This window comes from Peromyscus maniculatus, chromosome 22, assembly GCF_049852395.1.
Source record: "Peromyscus maniculatus bairdii isolate BWxNUB_F1_BW_parent chromosome 22, HU_Pman_BW_mat_3.1, whole genome shotgun sequence".
Classification (NCBI taxonomy): domain Eukaryota; kingdom Metazoa; phylum Chordata; class Mammalia; order Rodentia; family Cricetidae; genus Peromyscus; species Peromyscus maniculatus.
Window position 1 is genome coordinate 12,570,401 of NC_134873.1, and position 21,913 is coordinate 12,592,313.

Consider the following 21,913-nt stretch of genomic DNA (forward strand, 5'->3'; position numbering starts at 1 on the left):
ATCTTCTGCTTCTCCTCATTGTACAGCACGTCCACCAGCTGAATCACATTCTGGTGCTGCAGCCGCTGCAGCAGCTGGATCTCCTTCTTGACGTTGGCCTCGCCGTTGGGGGTCCTGAGCAGCTTTTTCTTCTTGAGGATCTTGACTGCCCTGCTGCACAAGGTCTCGGAGTCCAGCACCTCCTTCACCTTGCCGTACGAGCCCTCCCCGAGCAGGTCCCCCATCAGGTACTTGCCGATGAGCTTGGCGCGCTTGCGGCGCGGCTGGTAGATCATCTCGGTGGAGTCGATGCGGTGGAATGAAGGTGTCCATGCCCACCGACATCAGCTCGCCCTCGGGGAACAGTCCCAGCGGCTGGGGCCCGCCACGTCCATCTGGCCCAGTCTTTGTCCTCGTCCCCTTCGGGGAAGCCAATTCTTTTCGAGTTCGAGTCCCACCCCAAATGTTCAAGAAAGAAAAAGGGTGAAAAAAACCCAACCTTTCCAACCCTCCCGGTCCCCTTAACCGGGTCCACGTCCCGGTCGTGGGCACCAATTCTTCACTTTTGATTCCCCCTCCCCTTTCTTCTAGATATTTAAGGAGGGAAAAAAAAAAAAAATAAAAGTAAGAATGGAAAAAAGCAACGATGCGGATGCGCCCCAACCCTCACGTCCCCCAAATTCGGGTCCCCGGGGACGCTGCTTCCGACAGAGGCGGCGGTCCGCCATTGCGGCGTGTGGCCGTTAGGTCGTGGTCGCCATTCGGCCCCAGCTCAGGCGCCCAAGGCGGCAGCGCGGAGGCCCGGGGCGCGGCCTCCACCCGGACGCTGGGTACCGGGACACCCGCAGCGCGGAGGCCCCGGGCGCGGCCTCCACCGGGACGCTGGGTACCGGGACACCCGCAGGCCGCAGGCACCGAAGTCGGCGCAGGGACTCTTCAGGAGACCGGTGTGGGGAAAAACACCCCGGGCGGCGCGTCCCCCTCGCCGCCAGGCCGCCGCGACACGCAGGAGGCCGGAGCGGCAAGGCGGGAATCGAACTCCAGGCAGAAAGATGCTGTCCCAGAGGAAAGACTGGAGCCGGGACCACCACCCCGCGCCTCTCTCTAGGAAAGGTGAGCCGCCTCCCCTTTCCTAGACCGACATGCAGCCGCCATCCCGTTTAACGCCTGCGCAGAGCCGTTGGCGCTGGAATGTTGAGGTGACCGACCTCCCAGAAATCCTCCTGGAGTCCAGCTGAGCCCACTTCCGGATATCCGGGCCTGCCCTTGGAGTTTTGGGAACTGGAGTTTTCTTTGCACATAACGACTAGTCATCAATGCATTTCAGTGGATTTTCCAAGTCACAAACCAGCCTTGTTGAGGTTCACATAGTCAAACTGCTCAAACACAAGTGAAAACACCCCCGAAGGGCCATATTGTCCTTAACATCCACAGAGTCCAAGTGTGGTTGCTTACCTGCGTTTCCTTTTCCTTTAATTTTTGCTACAAACTGCAAAAATATACAAAGTGGGATTGCAGCTGATGATGACAAAACTAACACCTGGAAGAAGCCAAGGGCCTTCCAGAGGTCAAGCTGAGGCCCAAGGAGCCTTGGTGATATTTGGCTTTTGATTATCAGCCGTTTCTTGTGTGCTATTGTAGCTTTTCCATCATTTACTGGGCACCATTTCCCCTCTACTAAAAGAATATTTAGATAACCTTGTGCACTGACAGCTATGCACAGCCAGAACCCCAGTTCAAGCCTCCTTGTAATTATTGTTATTCACAGCATTTGGCCAGGTCCATCCCCAGATGGAGGAAAGTATCTTCTCAGAGATACCTCTCTACTCTCTAAGAACAGACTTAAGCATCCAGACTACCCATTTGAGAAGGCCTGGTGGATATGCATATTAAGCTTAACTTTCTCCTTTCCCAAATCTTACCTCTAGTTCTAGATCTTCCTTTAACTATCATCAGAGGCATCTAGCTGTACACAGGTTGCCTTGCGAGCAAGCACACTTTCCTCCACCCTGCAGAAAAAAACAGCAGATAGCTTGGACAGATAGGAGCCACAGGGGGAAAAAAAAAAGACAGTTTCATTTTCTCCCATTGACCTAGCAACTTATAGATTCTTAACATTTTCTACCAATCACATTTAAGATTATAGTTGAGCACATAAAATCTCACTTCTTAGATGTTACCTGAATTTAGCCTTTAGTTAATTCATTTCCCCATTAGTCACTTCCCTTTTGGGTTGCAAATGATAACTAACAATTACTGCCCTTCTATGTGATTCTTATCACCCCTCCATTTGACCCTGGAAGCCTGGCTTTGCACTGCCAAGGGATGACTGCTTGTAAGTGTATATTTACTGGGACTCCCAGGGCACGGGAGGATGAAGAAGATTTGGAAGAATAAATGAGTGGACTAAGAGCTCCGTGTGCTGAGATTCTATTTCCCAAAAATAGTCCTCGCCATTTGTAGTTCTCTCTCCTGAGCCCCTGGGATATATAATATTAAGGCTGGTCCCTCTAATATTATACAAGAAATTTTACGACATCCAGTCCCCCGGCACACATTAACTGCACAAAATCCCTCACTGAGGGGTGAGGCTTATGAGCTCCTTGCTGTGTATGAAGGTCCTGGACACCTTTTCACAGAAATCATCTACAACCTCTGCCTCCCTCTTCCAAAGTAGTCCCTGAGCCTTGGAGAGTGTGATTTAGACATCCTGTTGAGGTCTGAGCAATTCATAGTTATGCATTCTCTAAAGTTTGGCCAGGAGTGAGTCTGCGCATTCACCACAGCCCACTGAATAAATAAATGTCTCTGATGAGGGATGATAGTTGCCCTAATGGACAGGTACAAGCCTGAGTATTTAGAAGGCAGCTTGATGCCATGTAGTTTTGACAAAACAATGGAGCCTATTGTGTGGAATCAACACATCAGCCATTAACTCAGAGTCACAATACTGCATCAGGGCTGCATTAAGGAAAGAAACAAAAGCACTTCTACTTGGAGTCCTTCAACCAAGAGCAAGTCCAGGTTTGGATTTTCTACTTCATGCTCCCTATCTTCTCCCATCTGTCTGGTGCATGACTCTGAGTCTGTGCCTGTGTGAAGAAATCTGTCTGTCCCTGTCTCTGTTTTTTTATCTGAGACTGTGCCTGTCCCTATGTCTGTCTGTGTCTGTCTGTCCTGTGGCTGTCCCTGTGTGTGAATGTGAGTGTCTGTCCCTTTTATTGTGCTCTCTTTTATTGACTTTTATCGACCATAAAGAATCACATTGGGAAGGAGTGGGATACCTTACAGAAATCATTCATGGAGTCTTACAAGGGATCAAGCCAGTAACTTCAATTGACCCCAACTCACCCAGACAACAAACAGTATTTTAAACTTCATTGTTTACCCAACAATGCTACTGTGTTCAATAGTTCTAGTGGATAATCATTTAAGAAGGGTGTTTTCAATCTCTGTGTTTGCTATTTTCTGCAAATGACACACATGAATTGTTCTGGATGGGGGCATAGAAGAGAACATAATAAGATTACAGTTAAGTATTAGCTTAGGCTGTAAAAGTTGATTATGTGGGAAGTCGGAGGAAAGTAATGGTGATTGTTACATTGTTCTCTTAAAAGTGGGTTTAACAATCAGTTTGTGTACACAGTAGGGCTCACAGTCAGTGGGAGGTGTGGGTGAAGAAGCATCTGGTTAACTGCCATCCTGGAGCCCTCGGGCATCTGTTTCTTGAGGGATCAGAGAAGGCAACTACTTTTGGCTGCCCAATGTGTTGGCTCAAGTTTTCACCTAACACCTGAGAGAACTTAATAAGACATTCTACAATGAAGCCCCAAACAGCTTTCTCTTTCATGTCTCATGCAGGCTGCAGTACAAAAGACTCCACAGTACAGAGACACCACAGCATTTGGGCTTGAGCATAGCATGGCAGATTCCCACCTCAGTACTCGGAGGTGTCTCCAAGCTGTGTAGCACACTGCATGGTGAATTTAGCCTTTACAGACAAAAAGGGTGTATGGGCCAGCGGCATGCTACCTGATGGCAACATGGAGCCCAGAGTTGGCAGAGTAAGCGTGACTCTCCTGAGTACCTCCAGCATAATAATTAAACCACTAAACATACAGAATAAAGAAAGAATATTAAAATCATCAAAGTGATTTATAAAGGCAGACCCATCAGAATAACACCTGACTTCTCAATGGAGACTCTGAAAGTCAAAAGGTCCTGGACAGATCTAATGCAGACATTAAGAGACCACAGATGCCAGCACAGACTACTATACCTAGCAAAACTTTCAGTCACCATAGATGGAGTGAACAAGACAAAACCAGATTTAAACAATACCTATCCACAAATCTGGCCCTAGAGAAAGCACTACAAGAAAAACTCCAACTTAAGGAAGTCAGAAGCACCCACAAAAACACAGGCAATAGACAACCCCACTGTAAGAAATGGGTTAATTTAAAATATAAGATCTAGCTAACAAGAGGTCTGCCATAGGCCATACAGTTTACAAATAATATTAAGCCTTTGAGTGATTATAAGTATCTCCAGTCTTGCCTAGCCCCACAGTCCATTATAAAATAGATCATTATCACCTGCCCTGGTTGTACTGACAAAGTTGAATGCACAAGGCAGAAGAACAGATAGACCCTTCATTTGGACATCTTGAGAAACTGGAGGGTGGAGGGTGGAGGGTCCCAGCTGCTGAACAGACCATGTATCCTGCATAGGTGGCCGCTTGAGCCTGCAGAGATGGTACCAGCTTTGTTGTCCTAGGAGCTTGGCAGTCAAAGGTTTAGCCTTTTCATGATGTGCCAGATTTCTTGGATGTTTTGTATTATGACTTTTTTGGCTTTGGTGTTTTCTTTGACTGATGAATTTATTTCCTCTATTGTATCCTCTATGCCAGAGAGTCTCTCTTCCATCTCTTGTATTCTATTGGTTAACCAGAAAGTCTGGATTATATTGTGTTTGGGAATTTTAACTCTCAGCACTCAGAAGCAGAGGCAGGCAGATCTTTGTGAATTCAAGACCTGCCAGGGCTACACAGAAAGATCCTGTCTAATAAAATAAAATAACAACAATAATGAATGAAAGTATGTTGTGAGTCAAATGGTTCTTTGTTACTACACCATGAACTGTTTTCCATAGTTTTCAAAGTAACTTGTTGTTTTCAGCTAGGACAATGGATTTTTTTGTTTGTTTGTTTGTTTGTTTTGAGACAGGGTTTCTCTGTGTAGCTTTGCGCCTTTCCTGGGGCTCACTTGGTAGTCCAGGCTGGCCTCGAACTTACAGAGATCCGCCTGGCTCTGCCTCCCGAGTGCTGGGATTAAAGGCGTGCGCCACCACCGCTCGGCAAGGACAATGGATTTTATTTCCTATATGTTTTATGTTGATAGATATGTTTCAGATATTTTTCAGCCATGTGTTCACTCATTTGGATATTCTGAACATTAAAGCTTTAGTATTACATGAAGTGCTGATACTGTCTCTTGTTTGGTTGTCTTTCAGGGTTTGTTTTTAATTTTCATATATTATGCTTCCCATACATTGTGTAGAGATGATTTTTGTCTCTCATTAGGAAGTTCTGTTCTTTCATTGAGAAGGCATTTGGCTGCTTTTCAAAGTGCTCTGTAGTTTTATACTTTACAAGGAGTCTCATCATGCAGCCAGCATGGCTTGAATGGAGTTATGAAGTATAGAGAATATTTCATCCTCTGTATCTTCCTATGTTTATTTCAAGGCTTTGTAATTACAAACTCTTACATGTAGCACAATGTCTTATTTTTTATCTTTTCCATTTCATGTGAACTTTGACTGCTGCCCATGGAATAGAAGCAAATATAATGCATGATCTCCAAGTTTATACCAATTTGTCAACACTCTGTGTAGTAAAGAGGCCTGTTGATGGAAGGCCTCATCTATCATGAATTAATTATCTGTTAATGTTTCCTCTTACTGAGAAGCATTCTCCTTTCTTCTACCTGTTACTACATCTTTGTATTTTAATATCCTGAGTAGCATAGTTCTAAAGTCTATCTTTTGTATTTTTCCTTTTGGTTCTTGCAATACTGGCCAGGCAGACCTTGAACTCAATATTATCCTTCTTCATCCTTGTAAGTACTAATATAATAGGTGTATGCCCATATTTGAATCAAGCTATCATTTTCATATTCCTAATTTTTCAAGTGCCATCAAATATTTATCTTTTCCTTTCAGATTTGGATAAATAATTTTGTTAACCATCTGAAATTATCGTGGGAGGTACAGAACTTTATACATATGTCAGAGAGATTTTTTATAACAATGTACTCTTTTTTTTTTTTTTTCCCCGAGACAGGGTTTCTCTGTGTAGCTTTGCGTCTTTTCCCGGAACTCACTCGGTAGTCCAGGCTGGCCTCGAACTCACAGAGATCCGCCTGGCTCTGCCTCCCAAGTGCTGGAATTAAAGGCGTGTGCCACCACCGCCCGGCATAACATTGTACTCTTTCTAAGAATATGAATTTCCATTATGGTTCCCCTTGTGTCTTTGCCCATTTGTATTCTTTAATAAAAACTGTAATGTTCTTGTAATAGCATACAGAATTATGCTTAATGAGCCTTCTTTAATATTAAATCAAGATTGGTCTCTGAAAATCTAAGTGTTTCCAATGAATATTATTCTCTAAGAACCAAAGAACAACTTTCTTGATAATGTTTCTTGGAGCAATGTAGAGGATTTGCACAGTAACCTAAGTAACACATTTTGACAGGTGGTCCATATTATCTATCTGATTTGTAATGAAGTTTTTTAATCCAAATTTTCTTTGGTTTTTGATCATGTAAAGTCCCCATTTCAATATCAGAAATTTACAAAATACTGTTATATATTCTTGCCATAAACAATTGCATATAAGTGAGATCCTCTTTATAATTAGACATATTATATACATTATGTTCTGGTTAGTTTTTGTCAAGTTGGTGATAAGTATTGGATCCCCAGTCAACTGAATCACCGGTTATTGGGTATCCTCTGCCAATGCAATAAGCCAAATCCAGCTGAATTAATAAGACCAGGTATAATAAAGAGAGCAAAGCAACTCCCAGGTGACTCTCAGAAAGTCTGGAAATAAATCACATGGTAGGTCTGGTGACCAGGTCTTAAATACCCTGTAGGTGTGTTCTTGAGCAGCCCGGGGGGAGGAGGTGCCCCTTGGTGGGCTTTCTGAGGGGTTGGGTCTGGAGTGGAAGGAGCTGCCACTTTGTATGCTGAGGGAGGTGTTTGGAATGCCACTCCCCCGCTTGAGCTGGAGATTCCCAACTGTTGGCATGAATTACAGTTACTGGAAAGAAAGAAACTTAGCTGAAAAATTACCTCCATCAGAGTAGTCTATGGGCATGTCCATGGGGCATTTTCTTGGTTGATTGATGTGTGAGGGCCCAGCCCACTGTTTGTAGTGTCATCCTTGGGCAGGTAGTTTTTAGTTATATAAGAAATCAAACTGAGAAAGCTAGTAAACAGTGTTCCTCCATGGCCTCTTCTTCAGTTCCTGCCTCCATGTTTCTGCCTTGAATTTCCACCTTGGCTTCCCTCAGTGATACCCTCTTCTCCTCCAGTTTATTTTGGTCGTGCCCCAGACTTCAGAAGTGAATGAAGTTTGCTGAAGGACCTTTCTGTTAACTGTACAGGCTCCTCAGACTTTTGTGTTTCCTCTGTGTTGTCCATGTTTTTCGACCTCATTTAAGATGAAAAGACCCAGTGTAAAAAGTAAAATTTGGGTCAGCATTGAAACAAAGTTCATGAATTTATGTTCCATAATTTATAGTTCCAAACAACCCTCAAAATTGTATAGCATTTTGGTAAGGATAAATAGTAAATTTGTGCCAGCCATAATAGAGTTAAAATTTGAAAAAAATAAAGAATAAAGTGAATTCATGAAGTGACTGTTGCATCAGTATTTTTTCACCAATATAATAAACATTTCTGGATTTATTTTAGGAGCCTATAATCACATTCTGTTACTGTGGTCTCTACAGAATGTGATTAGGCTCTGATGGATTCTTGTCAAAAGGAGCTCCACAGCGATGTGATGAGGGAAATCCTGAGCAACCTCATCCCCATAAGTAAAAAATATAGCCTAATTCCTTTTCTTTATTCAGTCAAAGAACAGCTGATTCTTGCTTATGTGTATAGACACATGATTTAAAATATTGAAGGGAGCTGTATGTGTTGGATAATTGTAGTGGGACTTTTGTTTGGGCTGCTAGCTCACAAATAATGACATGGGGACTTATTATTAATTACAAAAACTCGGCCTTAGCTTCAGCTTCTTCCTAACTACTTCTTATAAGTTAAATTTGCCCATATTTTTAAAATCTTTGTTCTGTTGTGCGGCTCATTACCTCATCTCCATACTGCCTGTCCTGCTTCCTCTGCATCTGGATGGTGACTGTCTGTATACCTAGATCCCTTCTCCTCTTCCTTTCTCTCTCTGGAAATTCTTTCCTGCCTAGCGATTGGCCATTCATCTCTTTATTACACCAATCATAGTAATACATCTTCACATAGTGTACAAATATCCCACAACATTTCACTCTTTTGGTCTAAATAAAGAGGAAATGTTTTATGTCTAACATAGTAAAACTAGGTATAATAAGAACAATTATCAGGTAAGAATTACACTGACAATATCTAGTCCATTCGTGTTTGTCATATTTGGAGGAAAACTCTATTATCCATCCTATCTTGATGAATCTAAAGTTTTATACCTAAACCACTTTCTACTCTAACTTGTTGTACCATCCTAAAAATCTTTTTAGACCTAAAAACATCTTAGATAAACAAAAGTGTTTATGTTTCTCAATATTATAAACTTTACATCTCTTTTGTAAGTTTTTTTTCCTGATTTTGGTAAAAAGAAAACGAACTATAACTATCTCATCTTCAACCCCATCAGAGACTCAAGAAAGATATAATATTATCTGAGTAAACAGGAAGTGCAGAGCAAACAACTTCTAAAACTATAGAAAAAACAGAGACATCTGGCTGCCTGGACAGTAACCAAAGTTTCCTCTGCAGCATTGGGACATCCATCTTTGGCTTACAGTTCTAGAATATCTGACAGACTTTTCTGTGAAGCAGGAATTTTGAAGGTCTCTCTTTCCTTGTCTTTGGAATGTTGAATTGTTGCCTTCTTTTGTGCCCTGTTTATCCAATTTGGACAGCATATTGTCAACAGTTGAGGCAATGGCAGTTTCTTGCCCAGTGGCTGACTTTGTCACTAAGAAAGCAAACTCTATATGGAGGTTCCATATGCCCATCATCTTCCCTGAAATAAATTGGTGCTGCCAGGAAGAGATATGCCTCCCTGTCATGAAAAACTAAATGTTATGAAAACATTTTAAATGCCATATTCAGGCACCCTCTCCATTATTGCTAGTAGTCAAAGCTGGGGTCATACTTGTGGATTCTTGGGGACTTCCCTAGCACCAGGTTTCTCCCTATTCCCATGATGTCTCCCTCCATCATGGTATCATTGCTCTCCCACTCCATCCCTGTTCCAGCTCGACCATCCCATTTCCTTATGTTCTCATCCCCCATCCCTTACCCTCTATTGTTCCCCTCTTACCTCCAGTTCACTCATGGAGATCTCATCTATTTCCCCTTCCCAGGGTGATCCATGCATCCCTCTTAGGGTCCTTCTTGTTAGCTAGCATCTCTGGAGCTGTGGGTTGTATGTAGTCTTGTTATACTTTGCTTTATTTATATCTAGTGTCCATTTATGAGTGATTACATACCATGTTTGTCTTTCTGAGTCTGAGTTACGTCACTCAGGATGATATTTTCTGGTTCCATCCATTTGCCTGCAAATTTCATGATGTCATTTTTTTAACTGCTGAGTAGTATTCCATGGTGTACATGTACCACATTTTTTAATCCATTCTTCAGTTGAGGGGCATCTAGGTTGTTTCCAAGTTCTGGCTATTATGAATAATGCTGCTATGAACATAGTTGAGCATGTGTTCTTGTGGTATGATTGTGCATTCCTTGGGTATATGCCTAAGAGTGGTATCATTTTAACCCATACTTTTAATCTATGTTCTGCTTTATGACTCATTACCTCATCTCTATAGTGCTCATCCTGTTTCCTCCACATCTGGCTGGCAACTGTCTGTGAACCTAGATTCCTTCTCCTTCCTTTCTCTCCCTGAAAATCCTCCCAATTTTCTTATGTTTTCTATTGACCATACAGCTCTTTATTACACCAATCATAGTAATACATCTTCAAACCAGTGTACAAATATCCCACAACAGGTAATACTCACAATTCAAGCACTAAGAAGGCAGAGGCAGGCAGAGTTTGTTAGTCTGCACCAGAGCTAGTCCACATTTTGAGGTCCAGGCTAGCCAGGGCTACATTGTTAGACCTTTTCTCAAAGTTAAAATAAATAAATAAATAAATCAGATATTGAAAAGGAATATGATAGTGAATATACCATTTCTGACCACATTATATAATAGAAAAATATATAAACAATGTAATGATTTTCTGCATAATGTTAAATAAATCAATGATTTCTTTATGTTAACTACTTAGTAAAAACAGAAGAAGAAAATATTGAAGAAATCTCAAGAGAAATATGAGGTAATTCACACTCAAGGGAAGGAAATTTGCATCAAATATTTTGAGAGTGATAGCAAGTCTGAGAGTCAATCTCAAATTAATCTCTGAAAAAGTGCATTGAGTTTGAATGTGCAGAATCTGAGGATCCCAAATCCATAATGTGTGAATATTTCCAAAATTTAAGACATTTTCCAATTATTCATTATGCAAATACTTGTCTTCATTCATAATAGTATTTAATCTATTTTTATCAAGGTACCTTTAGGGTTTGAGTGTACCAACAAATTGCATGAAGTATATTCAGTTATTTAAAATTCTGTACTCCTCGGTCCACACCATTTTACATAGGAAATATTCAACAGCGATATAGGCAATTAATGTTTGTTAAATTTCTGAATGCAATAGTGTTATGGATTAAATGACTATATGCCACTATTAGAATCCCTGAATGTTCAGCTCTTTTATGCTCATAAATTCTTATAGAAGTAAAGTCAACACTGCCCCCCCAACATGGTCTTTCTATATGATCCAGGTTGGCTACAATCTTGCTGTCTTCTTGGTACAGCATCCCAAATACTGTAATAACAGATTGAACCAGCCTCCCTCATTTCTCTTGACTAATCATAAAACCACAGTAATGTACTAATTATTTTTTGCAGACCTCAAGTGGGTGAGAGACTCTGTGAGTATGAAGATAGTAATCAGCATGGAGAAACCCACCAACACATTCCAGAGCAGTAACTGTAAGTGAAAACCATAAGGCCACAAGGTACATCATTGGTCATTTACAGTCAGATGTGCTCCTCGGAGGTCAAACTGTAGAGAAACCATATGAGTATCAAGAACAAGTGGAGAAAATTTTTAAAAATCAGAAATGTTGGATTTATTCTGAATCCTTTCAAATACATGGAAATCTTTTATGAAAGAAACCCTATGAAAATAAACACTGTAATGGAACCTGTAGAGTCTAAATTCTGATCAAGATTGTGAGAAAACTTATATTGGAAGTTAACATCGTGAATGTAAGCAATTTTCAGGAGATTCAGTGATGTTCAAAAATGAAAGAGTCCACAGCAGTGCAAAATCATTTGTGTGTAAGCAATGTGGAAAAGCCTTCATTAATTCCAGTCACCTTATTCAACATGAAATAATTGGAGAGAAAACTTTTACATATAGACATTGTGATACATTGTGATGACATTTTCATTTATTCTAAGGCCCATGGGGAAACTCAAACTAAAGAAAAAGCATGCATGTGTAAACACTGTAGGAAAGCATTCAGTAATTGTTAACTCCTCCAACACAAAAGACACCACACTGGAGAAAACATTATACATATAATTAACGTGGAAAAGCATTTAGACATTCCTCAATCCTTCATGATCATGAAAAAAATTAACACTGGAGAGAAAACTATGTTTGAAAACAATGTGGGAAAGCATTTAGGTGTTCCCTGTTCCTTCAAGGACAAGAAAGAGTTCAGTGGTGAGAAATCCCATGCATGTAAGCATTGTGGAAAAACCTTCATTTGTCCTAAAGACTGTTAGAAGCATGAAAGAATTTATACTGAAGAGAAATCCTTTGTCTTCAAGCAATGTGGGAAAGTATTGAGGTGTTCCTCATCTCTTCGTGGGCATGAAAGAATTCTCACTGCAGAGAAGCCTAATGCATATAACCATTGTGGAAACCCCTTCATTCGGTTCAATACCTGTTATAGTCATGAAAGAATTCATAGAGCCGCTTGTGGGATGCAGGACAGACACTTAGCATAGAAGGTACGTACATGGCATTGGGTGAGGGGAGCTGAAAGATCAGCAGTAGGGATCCTATTTCCCTAGGGGTGATGGAAATCAACACCGCTCTCCACTGCCTCCAGGTGGTTCTTCCAGAGTGGGAGCAGCGCAAAAGGCGGAGTCTTATTAGCATAATCTTCCCTGATCTCAACGTTATATGATTGGCTAAACTCTGAAAGCCCCATGCTGTGCATAGCGACCTGGAATGTTGGGCTGAACTAACAAGCCCAGATTTAAGAGTGGTGACAAAAATCCTGGGATGCTAATTCAGTCGGCAGAGAAGGCAAACGGAGATTCAAACAAAGGACTCTATTTCGTGCTCTGCTATTCATGTAAAACCCAATAGAAGAACAGGTCTCCTGCATTTGTACTCTAAGCTAATCAGAAAGCCCCACTCTTTGCATACAGGGTCAAGGCCCATCTCAGAATCCTGGCAGGTAAGGGAGGGACACCGTCCAGACTGCCTAAGTGTTTTCACCATGGAAGACCCAATGCGCACCCTGGCTCCCAGCCCACCTATCCCCCAACACTTGGGTCCTGGGAAGCTCTGGAGGTGTGGGCGGTGCATCGACCCACCCCAGTGCAGACTTGCAGGGAACGCTTGTGACCAAGGAGTTCAGTGTGACTGGGACAACAGAAACTGGCTCAAAGGACTGCACCCCCGAGCCTGGAAGTCGCCTATCAGCCTTCCTGAGGAAGGGGACTCTGTCATCAGTCCTTGCCATCCACTAGAGCACCTACACTACATCTCTCTTTCAACTCTTTAACATTCTCAAAAGTATTTTTCAGAAGCAATCAGGGTGAGGATGTGTCTCAGCTGGTCGAGTGCTTTGCCTGGCATGCACTAAATCCTGTGCTTAATCCCCAACACCCCATAATCCCGGAGTGGTGGTGCACCTGGAAAGTGAAGGCAGTAGGAGCAGAAGTTCAAGGCCAGCTTGGACTACTTGAGAGTGGGGGGCAGGGCGTTAATCAACACTGAATAACCAAAAATGACTGAACTCACTTCTTTCTTAATTTAGGACATTCACATGCTACTGTCCTTTAAGACTGCTTTCTCCTGGGAGGTGGTGGCACATGCCTTTAATCTCAGCACTCGGAAGGCAGAGGCAGGAGGATCTTTGTGAGTTCAATCAAGGCCAGCCTGGTCTACAGAGCGAGATCCAGGAATGGCTCGCAAAGCTACACAGAGAAACCCTGTCTCGAAAAACCAAAAAAAAAAAAAAAAAAAGACTGCTTTCTCAGATTACAGCTAATTGCATAGAAAAAAGCCCAGGCTTTGCAGTGACAAGCTGAAAACTCCCCACTGACAACATGAATAGCACTCAAAGGTCAGAGACCTTTGCTTTTTTTTGTCTGCAGGGAAATTGTTTCACTGTCCAGGACCTGTACTTTGCTGTGTTGCTTTGAAGATTAAATGAGATCATACTTTGAACATTCTCTTCCCCTACTGACTGAAACTTAAAGAAGCAGAAGGGTTGGTGATGATAAAGCCTACAGAGTGACTTGGAAACCCAGTTCTTGAGTGCAAAGGCAGAATTGTTTAAGGGTAACCTGGCTTACATAGTTCTAGGCCAGCCAGCAGTATACAGCAAGATTTGGTTCCCAACGGAAAAAAAACCTACAAATCTATGGCTTGCCAAGAAAAGAAGTACCACAAAGCAAGAAGACTTGAGGACAGAAAACATCCACAGAGAGAAAAACTAAAATCCATTCAAATATGTTGCTTAAAGTTTTGTTTAAATGTCTGAAAACAGTGAAAAACTGAGGCCTGCATCCTGCTTTTAAAATCTCAAAGACATGAGAACCTTGGGAGGTAACTCTGGAGGTGTGGGCCATGCCATGAATTGTTCTTCCATTGACCCTTTTGGGAGCAGCACTGGACATGGAATAAGGGCTGTCAGTAACTAAGCCTTGCTGCTAAATTGAAAAGAAAGCCTGGGAGTGAGGCTGGTGAGGACTCACATTTGTTGAGTGCAGGAACATTTGCTCTCCTCTCTGGGTCTGTTAACAAGCCATTTGCTTTTGGAATTCTTCCAGTAGCTAATGAAGTCTGGAAGGATCTCGTGACATTACCAGAGGTAGGTAGGTCCTCTGTGGCCTTGGAGGGCTACTATGCCTTGTATCCATGGCCTCTAGAGATCCTTTTGAGATTCAATCATATTTTATCTTCTCTGATGGATTAAGAGTCTTAGAGGTCTGGTTATCAGAAATGACACAAAGGAAACTTACCAGAAGATGTGGGACTATCTGTCTAACTGGGACTTAAATAAATGTTCTAAAACTTTGAAAAAAAAAAAAACTCACTCTAGAGGAAACCATCACACTGAAGAGAAATTGTATATGTGTGGGCATTGTAGGAAAGCATTCACTTATTCTAAATATCTTCAAATCACACTGGAGAGAAGCCCTATGAATATAATCAATGTGGAAAAGCATTTACAGCTTCCTTAAACTTTTGAAGACATGAAAGAATTCACACTGGAGAGAAACCTTAAACATGTAAACATTGTGGAAAAGCCTTCATCTTTCCCAATATTTGATACCAGTCTGAAAAAATTCATGCTGGTGAGAAACCATATATGTATTTGCAGTGTGGACAAGCATTTATTTTTTGCAAATTCCTTCAAATACATGGAAGAAATCACATTGGAGAGAAACCCTATGATATGTAGGAAAACATTCCCATGTTCTCCAAACCTTTGAAGGCATGAAAGAACTGTCAGTGAAAAGAAACCAAGTAGGTAGAAATTATTCCATTGGGAGTGCTGTATGACTGTTAGTAAATTACTTTAGGTATGAAGGATGAATGGGATAAATATTTTGGAGTATAAGTACTACAAATGTATAATTTGGGCCCAATATACAAATGTACATGGTATAAAAAGTGTTGCACCAGGCATTACAGTGAATGTTTTTTTTAATTCCAAAATTAGGAAGGTAGAAGCTGGATGATAACATCATTGAAGATAGCCTAGGAGATTTCCAAAGAAAATTAGGGAAGAACAAAACTATGCATTTTACAAATTGAGTCAGATGCAAAAATATACATGAAAATAAAATGTTTGACTTCATGGGTTGTTTGATTTGATACCAGGATTTATTTTGTACCTCAGGCTTGTCTCAAACTCATGACCCTCCTTCCTTGGGTTTCCACAGTCAAGTCTTCTCACATACCTACCATAACTACCTTATGAAAAAACTCATTCCTATTTCTACACCAACCAATTTCATATTGTCTCTAATAAAAACACTATCTTGTTTTTCAACATCACCGTGTTCAAAGCACTGTTTGGTGTAACCTCCATGAGCACCTGCATTCATTAGTTTATATTTCTGCCAAACTAGAAATATTCAAGAGAAGGGATTGGTACCCATTTCATTTTGTTTATCAGTATCTGTGTTGAAGACCACTATTGCATCTTTAGGAAAAATGTGAAAATTCCCAGTCCGTATTCAGTAACATGTAGTCATCCACTTACACACTTTCTAGTGAAGGCTTCTTTTTTCAGTAGTAATTTCTTCTGGATTGAGACTTTCCATCCTGCAGGAAGCTTAAGACTCAGGAAATAAGCAAGCCAGAATCTCAGGAAGTCCCTGAAACTTATCAAATTTATAAAGCTCCTTTATCCACGAGGGTGTGTGTACTCAATGTACCCCCCCAACACTTTGTTCATGTGTATAATTTATTTGATTTGTGACAAATATATGCATAAATAAACCAAAAATTAAGTCAACATTAAAAATTTAAGGCAAGCTAAGCCACAGGAAATTAATGAATTTATACATTCCTGAAATACGTCTTTACCAGCCACCATATTTGCAAGTGCTTTGTAAACAGAGGAATCTCTCCCATCTACCTGCTCCTGAATAACCACTCAGAGGTTTATATTAATTATAAATATTTGGTCAATGATCAGGCTTATTACTAGCTAGCTCTTACATCTTAAATTAACCTACTTTTATTAATCTATGTATTGCCACATGCCTGAGACTTTACTGGTCTGCTGGCATGTTGCTCCTTGGGCAGTTGACAGGCATCTCCCTGACTCCACCCTTCTTCTACTGTAGCTGCTTGTATTTCCTGCCCGGATTTATCCTGCCTTGCCATGGACCAAAGTGGCTTTACTTATCAACCAATGAAATCAACATATATTCACAGTGTACAGAAGCATATCCCACAGCAGAGCTTGCATAAAAGAAACAGCACACATTAAAAAAAATAAACTTTTGGGCTGGAGAAATAGCTCAGCTGGAAAAGTGCTTACTTGGTAAGCATGAGAACCTGAGTTCCACCCCTAGAACCTATGTTAAGGAGCCAGACATGGTGTCACATTCATGTAATTTCAACAGTAGGTAATTAAAGATGGGCAGATCCCTAGAGCTCACTGGGAAGTCACAGACTGTCCTATTTGGCCAGTCCAGTCTCAGTCTAGTGGGAGAAGCAAAATCAAAACAGATGGCTCCTGAAGAACAGCACCCTAAGTTGTCTTTAGATCTCACACATATACAAGCACATATACCTTTACACACACACACACACACACACACACACACACACACACACACACACACACACACACACCTTTTCCACATAGAACTAATGACAATATTAGTTTTTGTTTTGAGGTGTTTTTGTTTGCTTGGTTGGTTGGCTTTCTGTTTTTCAAGACAGCATTTCTCTGTGTAACCCTGGCTGTTCTGGAACTCATTCTGTAGATTAGGTAAGCCTTGAACTCAGAGATCCACCTCTCTGTCTTCTAAGTGCTGGGATTAAAGGTATGTACCACCACTACCTGGCAATATTAACTCTTTCAAAATTCAAGACATCAAAACCAAGTAAAACTCATCTTGATATATACAAAATAATATATACAAAATTCTCCCATCAAAAATAACTATAGAGACCTATGAACATAGAGCAAGATAAGATTCGGAAGATATGCTAAAGTGACCATGCCCTATTTGTTCATAAGCATGATAATTCCTTAGATTTCTTATATTCTATAAAAATATGAAATAATTTATTCCAAAAGCATTCTGCTTCCATATACTTAATCATTTCTAGCCAAAATCAGGTTCCAGCAAAAACAAAAAGTCACACTCTTCTCCCAATATGAATACAAATTGTAAAATGGTGAAGTAAGTTAGTATTTATTGGCATACTTCTACAAAAGAAATAAAGGGAAAACAACTCAAGGAGGCAGCCTTGCTTTGCCCAGTATTCACAATGGTAAAACCACACTCAGAAAATTAAACATTTTCCTAAGCTAAGTCCACTCTACTTTTGCACATGTAGCACAGAATGGCCTAGGAAAACCCTGGAGAGCCAGGAAACTTTATTCTGGGGTGTCAAAACACCATTTCCCCCCTCATACCAGTATTTCAGAAGCCCACTTAGGGTTGGCAGTGTTGAGGTTCAACAGGTAAAGGGGCTTGCCACCATGCCTGGTGACCTAAAGTTTGATCCCTAGAACCCACATACAGGAAGGAGAGAATCAACACTCAAAAGCTGTCCTCTGATTTCCATATGTATAGTAAGACAGGCCCATAGGGTCGAGGAAATTAGCTCAAACCAGTTGCCAAGGCATGCACATAACATACTTGCTAATGAGCCTACCTGGAATCTGCCTGAGGGCCTAGCAACAGGTGCTGTCAGAGTTCCTGATCACTGTTAGAGTTCCTGATCTGCCCAATCAATGCCTCCATGCAATGCCTCCACATTGAGACACAGCCTGGGTGCTGGGAGGGTATATGAGGCCTTCCTTGTTATTGAATAAATGAGTCTGCTGTTTGCCTTCAACTGTATCTGTATTGTTGATGCTCCTTCTCACCCTCTCTCCCGTGGGAGTCATAAGGATCCAGCAACACATATGCATGTTGTTTCATGCACACAGACAGACAGACAGACAGACACACACACACACACACACACACACACACACACACACACACACACACACGAGAGAGAGAAAGAGAGAGAGAGAGAGAGAGAGAGAGAGAGAGAGAGAGAGAGAGAGAGAGAGAGAGAGAGAGAGAGAAAGAGAGAGGGGGGTGAATATATGCAAATAAATGTTCTTTTTTAAAGCTCCACCATAAAGAGGCTCAATTCTGATCAGTTCCCAAACTCTCATCTAGAGTCAGCAAAGTCTGTGATTGGTCTGTCTAGTCACCACTTCCATCCTGAAGTTATCTAGCAGGGCCACCTTGAATTACTTTATTGGTATAATTACAGACACTGCTTGAAATCATTTTATGGTAAACAACCAAAGAAACACATATTACCCCGAAATTTTAAAAATGTTAAGATATTCTTAGGACAAAAGTGTCAAATATTTTATAATACAGCCTAAATTAAAACAAAAACAAATACAAAAAACTGAGCCAGCAAGAGTACTCAACCATCAAGTTTAAGAAACCAGTTCAATTCCCAGGGCACATAGGTAACTGACTCCCAAAAATTGTTCTCTAATTCACACACAGATTATATAATGTAGTCACCAATGTCCATCTTGAAGTTATCTAGTAACAGCACTTGAATCACCTCATTATCATAATTTCAAATATTGCCTGAAATGGTTTTATAACGTTCTCATTACCCTAGAATATTCAAGAGGTTTTGGTTTTGTCCTGGAATCTAGAGAAAGCCTAAAATGTGTGTGTTAGAATGCAACCTATCTTTTTCAAAATGACACTCAAATCATTTTCTCCAGCAGGCAGGACACAAAAGCATTTTTTTTTTTTTAAATCTCTGGCTGCCTCTCTCTTACAAACATTTCCAGTTGTCACAAAGTACATTCCGATTAAACCAACTCTCTGGAAGCCAAAGCAAAGAGCTGGTAGTGCTTTTCACTCAAGCCCTGTAATCCTTGTAAATACAAGTGATTAATATGTTCTTTTCTGGAGAAGCACCCCAGGGCAATGAAACACACTTCTATGGTGTGCCATTTTTCTAACCTGCAATTCCAGACATACATTTACCAAATGTTCACTTTTTACCTTTAAAAAAAAATGATCGACCAAACAGATCAAGAGAAATAAAACACACATGTAGCAAAAGTTTCTCAAGTTTCTCTCTTTCTAGGAATGTGCTGTTTGATTCAGCCTCTCTCAGAGACAGCACACAGGCCCTATCCTGCTGTCACTGTAAAGACAGGATGAATTCAGAGGGAAATGCTCTGTGCTGTATGAACTTAGGCACCTCTCCCATCTCCAGTCTATACCCATGGTTTTCCCGATGACAGTGAAATCTATTCTGACTAAACTTTGAATTACTTATCAGCACACCTTACAAGTGGGTTTTCCCCAAGTTGCGACAGTCCTTGCAAATAAAGTCATGTTGACAGGATAGTCCGATAGGGGGAGTTTGGTAGTCTTGAGAAAGAAATGGAGCCCCTCCCCCTAGAATAAAGCCTCCTGCTGTCAGAGAAGTAAGCATGTAGCTCAGTTACTAGTTGCTTAAGGCCTATCTTCATTGCTCTTCTATGGTCGTAAAGAGACATCATAACCAAGGCTACTCTTAGAAGAAAGCATTTAATTGGAGGCTTGCTTAGAGATTTTGAGGGGTAGTCCAGCCAGTATCGTCACGGTATGAAGTAGACAGCCACAGCTGGAGCAGTAGCTTAGAGTTTTACATCCCAGTGGCAGGTGGAGAGAGTTGGCAGGGTGCTGGAGTGGGCTTCGGAAAAACCCTCTCCCAGTGTGACACATCTGTTCAAACAAGACCACACCTCCAAATCGTTCCCAAACAGTTCACTAAGCATTTGAACTAAGCATTCAAATATATGAGCCTATGGGGGCTCATTCAAAGCATTCACATTCAAACCACCAGAAGGCCTTACTCTGTTCCCTGCTTTACAACTGCAGTTTTCTAGGCATTCCACCAAAAACCCTTCCTAAGCCTATAGTTCACTCTCACTATGCCCATGAAGCCCAGTGATCTGAAAGAAATCCTGGTAGGAAGAGACAATATGGTGTGTGGAAATCCCAGAATGAAGTTTCATTTTATCTTATAATTCTATGTAGGGCACCTCCAGAACACCTCACACATCTCAGTTTATCAAATGGTGAGCTCCTATTTCAAAAGATTAATGAACACACACACACACACACTATATATATATATATATATATATATATATATATATATATATATATATATATATGTATACACACACATATATATAATTTGAGGGGAGGCTCAAATTACTATTGCTTTAAAATGTAAGTAAAACAGGATGGTCTGTTTTCAAATGGTAAATGGACTGTGGAATCAAGTAATCAAATGGAAACTCTCGCCCTTTTCCCATGATTCATCAATGCCCACATAGTCTCACAAAATTGGTGTAACCAGGTGCCTTGAGGATTAACATGTTTTGTTTATCCTTTTGAAATGATCTCTTAACAAACTTCCCCCACCACTGGTCCATTCAGTCTTTTCTACAGTAAAATTTAAGCATCCTAGAAACAATTTTCCCTATTCCAGGCTGAATACTCCTACATTTTTCTCATCTCTGGATTTAAACTACCCATTTAATATAATCTTACAGGTTCAATGGTGATTTTTAAAATCTCTCTCTCTCTCTCTCTCTCTCTCTCTCTCTCTCTCTCTCTCTCTCTCTCTCTCTCTCTCTCTCTCTCTCTCTCTCTCTCTCTCTCTCTCTCTCTCTCTCTCTCTCTCTCTCTGTGCATGTGTGTGTGCGCATGTACTTGTGTGTTCTTTTGGGAATCAAATCGTTCTTTCTACCTTGAGGGTCCCAGGGAACAAACCTAGGTTGTATGGCTTGGTGACAATTGCCTTCCAGCTCCAAGGCTGTAAAGTTTTAAGATTATTTTTTAGTTTGCAATTACAAAATGGATTGTGATATGAAAAAATACCCTGCGCCTTAGTAAGGGTAGCAGACTGAGTTAATCATCAAGGGCCCATTAACTAATTAATCATGGGAACACACAAGAAATGTACGTGAACATGATTATTGATGGTGTGTGAGAAAATTCTGGTTTGCTGAACACATACACATTCTATAAGTTTGGGTGTTCCAGACAGCACATTGAGGAGCCATGAATCCCTCTCCTCCTACCTAAGAAACCTGTGATTCTTACATTTTGATTTTTGTTGAATTACCATTTATCATAAGCTATGATAGTAAGCAAAGTTTTCCCAAGTCCTGTGATTCACATTACATTACTAGCAAACAGGAAATAGAGTGATTAGGTTATCTTCACATTGCTTATGAATCATAACATAATTTGTTGTTTTTGTAAGGATTTAAAAATCTATACTTGCAAGAAATATTTACCTATGTATTTTCTTCATTGTTTATTTTCTAATATCCTTGACATATATCTGCTTATTTTTATTGCCTATCCTAATGTCAGCATTTCCAGGTTTTTCTTGAAATTAGTGGCCTTCAACCAAGTTGCATTCATGATCATGCAATTCTTGTAATAATGGCATTATCTAATGGTCTTTAAAATGTCTGTGTCAACATCCATTACAATAGCCACAAATAATATAGAATATCTTGGAGGTAACTC

General features: G+C 40.8%; 1 protein-coding gene across 1 annotated transcript in view; it reads left to right on the forward strand.

Annotated features, from left to right (window-relative positions):
• The first annotated feature begins 11,240 nt into the window (after nucleotides 1-11,240).
• The window catches only part of LOC102920979 (uncharacterized), a 58,258-nt gene continuing 47,585 nt past the window's right edge, over nucleotides 11,241-21,913 (forward strand). The window contains exon 1 of the mRNA XM_076559083.1: nucleotides 11,241-11,326. The gene's annotated coding sequence lies outside the window, so the exon portion shown is untranslated. The remainder of the gene's footprint in view (nucleotides 11,327-21,913) is intronic.